Below are 8,658 nucleotides of genomic sequence, written 5' to 3'. Positions count from 1 at the left end.
TTTGCAGGTACCCACTGCCGCTATTCTTTTAAAGCCAATGTATACCTCATACAGCCCAGGCAGAAATGAGCTCAACCTAAGACTGGACGAACTATACTTTTTCCAAGACTTACCATGCAGGAACAAGTGTCTAAGTTGTTTTGAGTTTAGTTTGTTCAATGTGAATTAAGGATTTAATATTTATTTTTCTGTAACTTGTTTAATTAATAAAAATATTGAATTACCATTTGAAGTTGTGTTTTATATTCAATTTTTTAACCAAAACAAAACTTATTTAATCATGTGCCTATCGTTTTCACCTTTTGAGTAATAGTGGGTATTCGTGAGTATGAATGAAATTTTTTTAAGAATGTTTAATAAAAAAAAATTCATAGTAAAGAAACAAAAAACATACAAATTGTTTTTGACATAAATATATAATTTTGAGAAAAGGACAAATAGGTTCCTGACCTTTTTTTCCACGGACATTTTAGTCCCCAAGGATTGAAAAATATATTTATGTCCCTGACCCCTCCAAAATGCGGACAAATTTACCCCTTCGTTGAAGTGACTCTGTTGGACCCAACGGAAAAGTCTGACGTGGCTCCCGTGGCACTGACCTGGCCGTTACGGGAGCACATGTGGCATGTAACTTTTCAAAACAGGACATATTAGTCCTCTCACACCAAAATGTGTAGCTTTTTAAAATAGGACATATTAGTCCTCCCACACCAAAACAACGCCGTTATTTTTATGTTGGCATTGTGCATTGTGTTCTTTGTACCTGATTTCCTTTATGTAAATAACTGCTGGATTTGCACCCCCAGTTAGAACCTTTTGTATATGATCAAAGCAAAGAAAGCATTTTTGCTTATGACATACTCCCAGATTGTACCATGAGCTATCAAAAACTCTTCATAGAAGCATAAAGTTGTGCTTTCATAAGGTCAAATACGATATCAAACCAACCAGACTTTAGCACAGAATTTTGAGAATTGAGACAATAAACGGTGAGAATCATGGTGGCCAATTGAGAGAACAATAAAAGGTGAATACAATTTGATACAATAGATCTTTTATACACTAACAAAACTATAACCAATCAGCCAATCACAACTCAGTTACTAATCTCTGTTAACAATTTCTAACAAACCCCACAAAGGAAGAATCTCATTTGAGAAGACTAATATACAGTTTCTTCCTCAACAAATTATCAAATGCCAAAGACTAATACAGTTCAACCACTCAAAGCAGAATTTGACCAATATCAAGCTTCACCAATTGGTAGAAACAAACATCAAAAGCTACCAGAGCTATTTCAAGAAATTTGAACCAAATGCTTAAACACCTTAAAACAAAGTAAAAAAAGAAGCTAAGTTGAACTTAATCAACAGTTGCAGAAGCTATACCAAAAATATGAAACTTTAAAATGAAACATGGAATTATGGTTGAAACTTCACACTTCTGAAGGAGCAATCAAACCCTTGGGAACAAAGCGATAAACAAGAACACCAATCCTAGCACCATCGAAGGGAGCACAAGTGTGCAAAACATCAACGATGAAGAGCTTCTTCGCTTTCTTGAAGAACGTCGATTCCTTCTTCCAGCTCCTCATGTGAGCCATCACAAACACTGTCTCTTTCTGCATAGGCGAGTTTATTACGACGCCGTATCGAGGTGAGCTCGCTATTATCCACGGCACCAGGTCATGCTCCTTTGCAAATCCTAAACCTAAAACGGCACGAAGGAGTGAGAGGATGCGGTTAGGAAGGGAGTAGAGTATGTTAGGGTAAGCAGGGGAGTGAAGAGGGAGGGGGATGGGGCAAGGAAAGGAGGGGCAGCATAGGTGATGGTGGAAGAGGGAGTCAGGGGGCAGGAGGTGGTTGGGGTTAAAGGGGCATGTGATGAGCTTGGGAGAGGGAGGAGTAACTTGGAGAGCAGTGTTGGAGAGGGAGAGGAGGCTGTTGAGGGATGTGAAGGTGGCGGGGAGATGGTTAGAGGCTGAGGAAGGAGTTGGAGATGGATGAGGACAGTGACCCACTTCACCATTTCTGTGTATTCCAAGGATTAGGGCTCATAAATTTGAAAGATTGGGGGTCTGGGTGAAACGGCATTGTTTTAGTGTGGGAGGACTAATATGTCCTATTTTGAAAAGCTACACGTTTTGGTGTGAGAGAACTAATATGTCCTGTTTTTAAAAGTTACATGCCACGTGTGCTCTTGTAACGGCCAGATCAGCGCCACGGGAGCCACGTCAGACTTTTTCGTCGGGTCCAACGGAGTAACTTTAATGGAGGAGTAAATTTGTCTACGTTTTGGAGGGGTCAAGGACTTGAATGTATTTTCCAATCTTTAAAGACTAAAATGTCTGCGGAAAAAAAGGTTAGAGACCTATTTGCCTTTTTCTCTATAATTTTTTTTACTTAAACACAAAAACTTGTTTACTTCAAACAAGAAAAGTTTTTAATGGAAATATAGAAGAAAATTTTTTTACTAAAACACATAATTTTTCGGAAATTATTTTTGTTATGGGAAAGAAGTTGGTGTTTTGGCAGGATATTGGAGGGTGGGGTGATTTACCGAGCGGTGGAGCTGCCAGGCAACACGCTGGGGGAGTGGTGACGCGGCGTGCATGCAAGGCTCTGGCACCACGCAGGGGGCGTGGTGGAGCTGGCATTGCAGAGTCCCGATGTGGCCTGCACCACGCGGCGGCGGGGGAGGAGGAGGCGTGTTGACCGTTGCCTCCATGCAGGGGACAGGTCTCCCCCAGTAAACAGCAAGCGTGGCCTAAGTTGCTCTATATAAAGAGCCTCCTCAAGTGCAAAAGAAGCAATAGTGTATTGGTGAGAGGGAAGAAGAGCATTACACCATCAGCGAAGGGAAGGGGGTTGCAATTCAACGAAGAGGGGAAGGGGGGTTGCTGGTGGGAAAATAGGAAAAAAATATATTACTTTGTATTTATTTTAAAAAATGGTTCTTAATTATAAAGCTCCAGAGGAACATATTATAAATTATTTAGATCATCCAATTTATGTAAATTGGTAAATTATATTTTTATTGTGTATTTAAATTTCTGTTATTTTTGTTAATTATTTGAACAAATAAAATACTAAAATAAATAAATATGTAAATATTATCAAATGAATACAAACATTTTATAATAAATATGATAATATTTGTTTATTAATAAATGAATATTTATAAGTAATCTAACGAATATATTTTTGTTGATGCAGCCTAACAGAAATTTGTTGGTACGTAAACTGGATCCGCCACAAAGTTGGAACCCGATAGTCGAAAACTACTTACGCGCCACAGGATTCTACCACGTATCGAGAATTTGGGTGATAAGAGGATTTTACCCCCTTGTTAGTTGCTCTGGTTGAAAGGTAGAAGCCGGAGGCTCACACTTTTGTGTTGCCGGTGGGTGAGGTTACGGTAACATTGGAAGATATCGCACATATATTTGGCTTACCCATCGATGGAAATCCTGTTAGTGGATGGATTGACAGTAGTAGTGAGTTCGTTCAGAGTCAGAGCATGGCAATATTCGGACGTGAACCAGTACTCAGTGGTAATTCGAAATTCTATATAAAGCTTGGTTGGATTCGACGTATCAGAGATGCAGAGCCATTGGACACTGAAGAGTCCATAAGGAGATACGTGAGATGTCAGATTTTCTGTATGTTAGGGTCGACCTTATTCACAGATAAGTCGACCGCATACGCCCACGCAAAGTATCTACCGTTGCTTTGCGATTTCGAGCGGATTCATACTTATAGTTGGGGTCAGCATGTCTCGCACATCTTTACAGAGCACTATGTCGTGCATCACGATATGATACGAAGGAGATGGATGGCTCTCTTAATCTGTTGTTTGTTTGGGCATGAGAGCGAATGCCGTGTCTTGCGCCCGTACCGAGACATACCCTTCCACCTGCTGAGATACCAGTTGCCATGAGGTAAATATTTATGGTTCTTGTCAGAGATTATATTCACTATGCATGTTTCATTTACGGTTACTTACGTAAATTTTTTCAATGTATCATGTTTCAGGTGAAGTCATTCGGAACGGACTACAGCGTGGTTATCAAAGACCGTAGCGAGATTTATGCATGATATAGACTACATGCAGGAGGTAAATATTTATGGTTCTTGTGAATCCTAGTTCCAAACATTAATGTTAGGGTTATGACATACGAATTATATGTGGCAGTTTGAGTGGCGGCTGTACGAAGGAATGGTCATACCTGGAGAGTTACATGGACATCTTGATGTGTGTGATACCGTTGCTCCGTTGTTGTCGTTCGAGTGTATCGAATGGCACCCTGCGGACCGAGTGATGCATCAGTTTGGGTTCGCACAGCCTCCCCCGCGTATAGCAAGGGACATTCCACTGGACCAGCATTGTATGGCTCTTCGCGGAGTGCAGCTTCATGACTGGACAGTTTTGCATGGGACATGAATAGCGGAGTGGGGCAACAGGCAAAACACTCGGCTACGGGATCTACACCCCCTTCCGACCTGGGACTTTATACCGACCAGGGAGTATCGGGATTGGTACATGGCCTCGTTCGGACATATGCTGAGATTGTCAGACTATGTTCCTCAGGGCCCAACTGCACCTCAGCCACCTGCACCTCAAGTCCCACCTCAGCATGCAGTGTTTGAGCCGTTTCCTTATTATGTACGACAGCCACCGAACCAGAGTCATGGTAGCCAGCACAGTCATCATAGTCACCACTCTCAGCACAGCCACCACTCTCAGCACTCTCAGCACAGCCAGCACCCTCAGCACAGCCACCCAGGCCAGTCCAGCCAGTTGCATCAGCCCATACTGACGATTCCAACCGGTCATGATTGGTTTGACTTCTCTGTTGGTGGTCATAGAGATCAGCAACAACAGAATTGGGCCAACACTAGTTTGGGTGGTTGGTCAGATTTTAGTGCTATCCATACATCGTCAGAGGGTTCGTCGTGTGATAGTGGATTCCTTCAGCGGACATACACAGTTGTTGACGAGTACAACCCCGGTGCATCCGCTCCAGCAGAGGCAGGTGGGTCGGCCCCTCCGGTAGAGGCGGGTGGGTCGGCCACTCCAGGTGTGGATGACTCAGTTCCAGGTCACCCATATGACCTATGGACGGAGCAAAATCCAGGTCAGGGCATGATGGGTAAGGCACTGAACTGGATGGCTCGTAGGAAGTGAGCATCGGGTTGGGGTTTAGATTTAATCCTTAGGTTTAATGTAATTTGTATTTAATGTTCTGTATGTTGCTCGATGTTATTCGTAGTAAAAAATTTGTATATTTGCTTCAAGAAGGCAGTAAATGTTAATATGAACCTGGTGTTAAATATCGATGGCTAATCTCAATTTTAAAAATACAAACACGACTAAAATAAAAAAAATTCAACTAACAAAATGAAATATTAGAAATACAAACACAATGAAAATAAAAGTCATTCTTCCGCACCACTCGGTCCAGCACGCTGAGCACATCGACTCCGACTATGACCCTGGCACCACAGAGACGGCATATCCGAGGACCACGCATGTCGCGTGAGTCCATTTCATTCAAGTATCTGGTCAATTTTGGGCGACCTTTCGACGTTCACCTCAAGGCGGGATTAGTGACCAATGTGGGTCCCTCATATGCGGGTCATGTCTCGGCATCACCTAACGGTGTGAACTCGAACCTATATACCTTACGGATCTCTGTCATCTTGTACACGTCATGCACATACAGCTGCCAATCGATACGCTGGTTAGCACAACAAGCAATAACATGGCAACATGGTATTCGTTCCACCTGAAAGTGCCCACAGTCACACGTCCGTCGCGCAAGATCAACGACTAACACCTTTTCGCTAGTCATTTCGCGCACCTCAAATACCTCATTCCGTCTATCAAAACGGTGCACAACTATATTCCCAGCCTATTGCATATTTGCCTCTATCCGCTGTTGTGCGAATACGGAATAAGTAAATCCAGCACGCTTGCGTTCGTGATTCTTGGCACTCTTTCGCATAAAAAGTTCATTTAACCGATAATATGTTGCTCGGACTAGTGCCAACACAGGTAGATTACGGGCACCCTTCAACACTAAGTTAATCCACTCGACAAGGTTCGTCGTCATATGGCCCCATCGATGTCCCTCGTCGAATGCCAATACCCAATGTCTAAGTCCAATGGCATCACACCACCTGGCATATGCCTCGCCTCACTCTTGGAGCCTCTTATAGTTGATGTTATACTCCTCCACTGTTCTTGAATACCAATGTTGACCACAAGCTTTTGCAAGTGAGGGACTTTGAATGCTCGTAGGAAGTTGCTGCCGATGTGCCTTATACAAAACATCCACCATGCTCTTGGAGGTTGCCAGTCACCTTTGAAACGATTTACTGCTGCCCGAATTGACTCATGCCGGTCTGAGATCATTCCCACACCATCTTTTCTGACATGCATTCGCAGATTCCTGAGAAAGAAGTGCCACGCATCAGCTGTCTCCCCTTCCACCAAGGCAAAAGTGATAGGCACAATGTTTTGGTTCACATCATGTGCAACAGCGACTAGAAGTGTACCTTTGTACTTTCCATATAGGTGTGTGCCGTCAACCTGTACTAGGGGCTTGCAATGCCTAAATGCCCTAATGCATGGATTGAAACTCCAAAATACGCGATGAAGTATTTTTACCCCTTTGCGCCTCTTCATTCCCATTGTACAGTGGGCGTGTTTCTACTTGGACAACTGACTCTGGCATCTTCTGAACCATAACCGAGAGCCACCATGGCAAGGCTTGGAAACTCTCCTCCCAATCACCGAAAACTTTCGCTATGGACTTCTGCTTTGCCAACCAAGCCTTTCGGTAACTGATGGTATAGTTGAACCTTGACTGGACTTTAGCTATTATAGATTTCACCTTGATAGATGGGTCAGTCTCGACCAATGGCCTTATAGCCTCAGCAACTGTATCCGAGTCCAACTTGGAATGATCCTGTGAAATCACTCTCATTGTGCACGTGTGCCTACCGTTGTATCTGTGTATCTCCCAACAACCTTTTTTTCGTATCAAGCTGGCTCGGATAAGCCAGTCACACCCACGCCCATACATCTTTCATTTTGCATAGAACGTCTGTGGCTCAGACTCATACACGTCGTAGTCAACTCCTCTACTGATAGTATAACTTCTAATTGCTGCCACGACCAACTTTCTAGAACTGTATTCCATTCCAATCCGGAACTCTCCGTCCTCAGGATCAGCAACGCCTACAGAAAGTGCCCATCATCGTTTATTATTCAATCCAAATTATAGATTAAGAAAAATGTATTATTCGGTCATCATATACCTATGTTTGAATATTCCGAAAACTCAGGTGCATGCATGGCGTCGAGATCCAACTCACGCATAAAAGGTGGCACGTTCATCGGTTGACTGATCAAGGGGTGAACCACTACATTATCCGCTGCTGTCTCAACTCCCACATCACCATCCTCGTCTTCGTCGCCGGCTTCATAAGTGACTTCGAAGTCTTCTTCGCTGTCACTATTCATTCCCTTGTACACTGCAGCTCTATCATCCTCCACCTCTAAATCATTTTGAATCCCTTCTGCCTCTATGGTTTCAAACTCAACATACAGCTCAATCTGTGGCTGTCGCATCTGAGTCTGTCAGTGAATTTGAAACATATTTTACATAGTCACTTCGTCAGTGATTGCCATGGTATCAAAGTGCATCAGACCACCAAAAACTACAACCGGATTCTAGTACAAAATTCTGCTCACTCTCATTAATGTACCGTTCTCCATGCTTTGACAGAGACCGTTCTGAAGCTCCATTAACGTGATGGTGCATAGAACCACAAACGAAAATGAATTCTGGCACACAAACCTCACTCCCTTATAAGTATTACGTATTATCTCACCGTCGCGATACACCACTAAGTTTGCGGTACCCTCCATTACACTAGAAACACACTTAAAGAATACTCACACACTTCCTCCGAATAAAAATGTATCTGAGCACTGCCTTATATAGAGAGAAGCATTCACCACGCCCCCCACGTGTTAATTGCCTCAGCTAATCACGTCTCGCCACGTGTCATCACACCCCTGCGTGCTGATTCAGCAAGCCCCCAACGTGATGCAGCCACGTCATCACGCCCCCCACGTGCTACGTCAGCACCCCACGTGATGCCACCGTGTACCACTCAAGCTCAACCACGTCATCATGCCCCCCACGTGCTACGTCAGCACGCCCCCCACATGATGCCACCGTGTACCACTCAAGCTCAGCCACGTCATCTCGTCCCCCGCTTGCTGAGTCATCACGCCCCCGCGTGGTCCCAGCTCCAACGAATCAGACGGCGCCACGTATCTTCACACCCCCACTTGTAGCAGTCAACACGCCCCCTGCGTGTTAACCATGCACCTCTGACATCCACCATTGGGTAATACACAATGTTCTCCTATTTCTGGCCAAATCACCAGGTTCCTTCCCATATTGAAATTCTTGAGCCTAAATTTTTATCTAAACAAATTTTTTAAAAACGAAACACGTGACGAAACACAACTTTTTTAACCAAAACAATATAGGTAGAATTTTTTTGACAATAAACATATAAAAAATTTAAAAGAAACACAAAAAAAATACATAATCTTTTATATAAATATATAAAAAAT

Source organism: Arachis ipaensis, chromosome B06, assembly GCF_000816755.2.
Source record: "Arachis ipaensis cultivar K30076 chromosome B06, Araip1.1, whole genome shotgun sequence".
Taxonomy (NCBI): domain Eukaryota; kingdom Viridiplantae; phylum Streptophyta; class Magnoliopsida; order Fabales; family Fabaceae; genus Arachis; species Arachis ipaensis.
Note: the sequence above shows the minus strand (reverse complement) of the source record.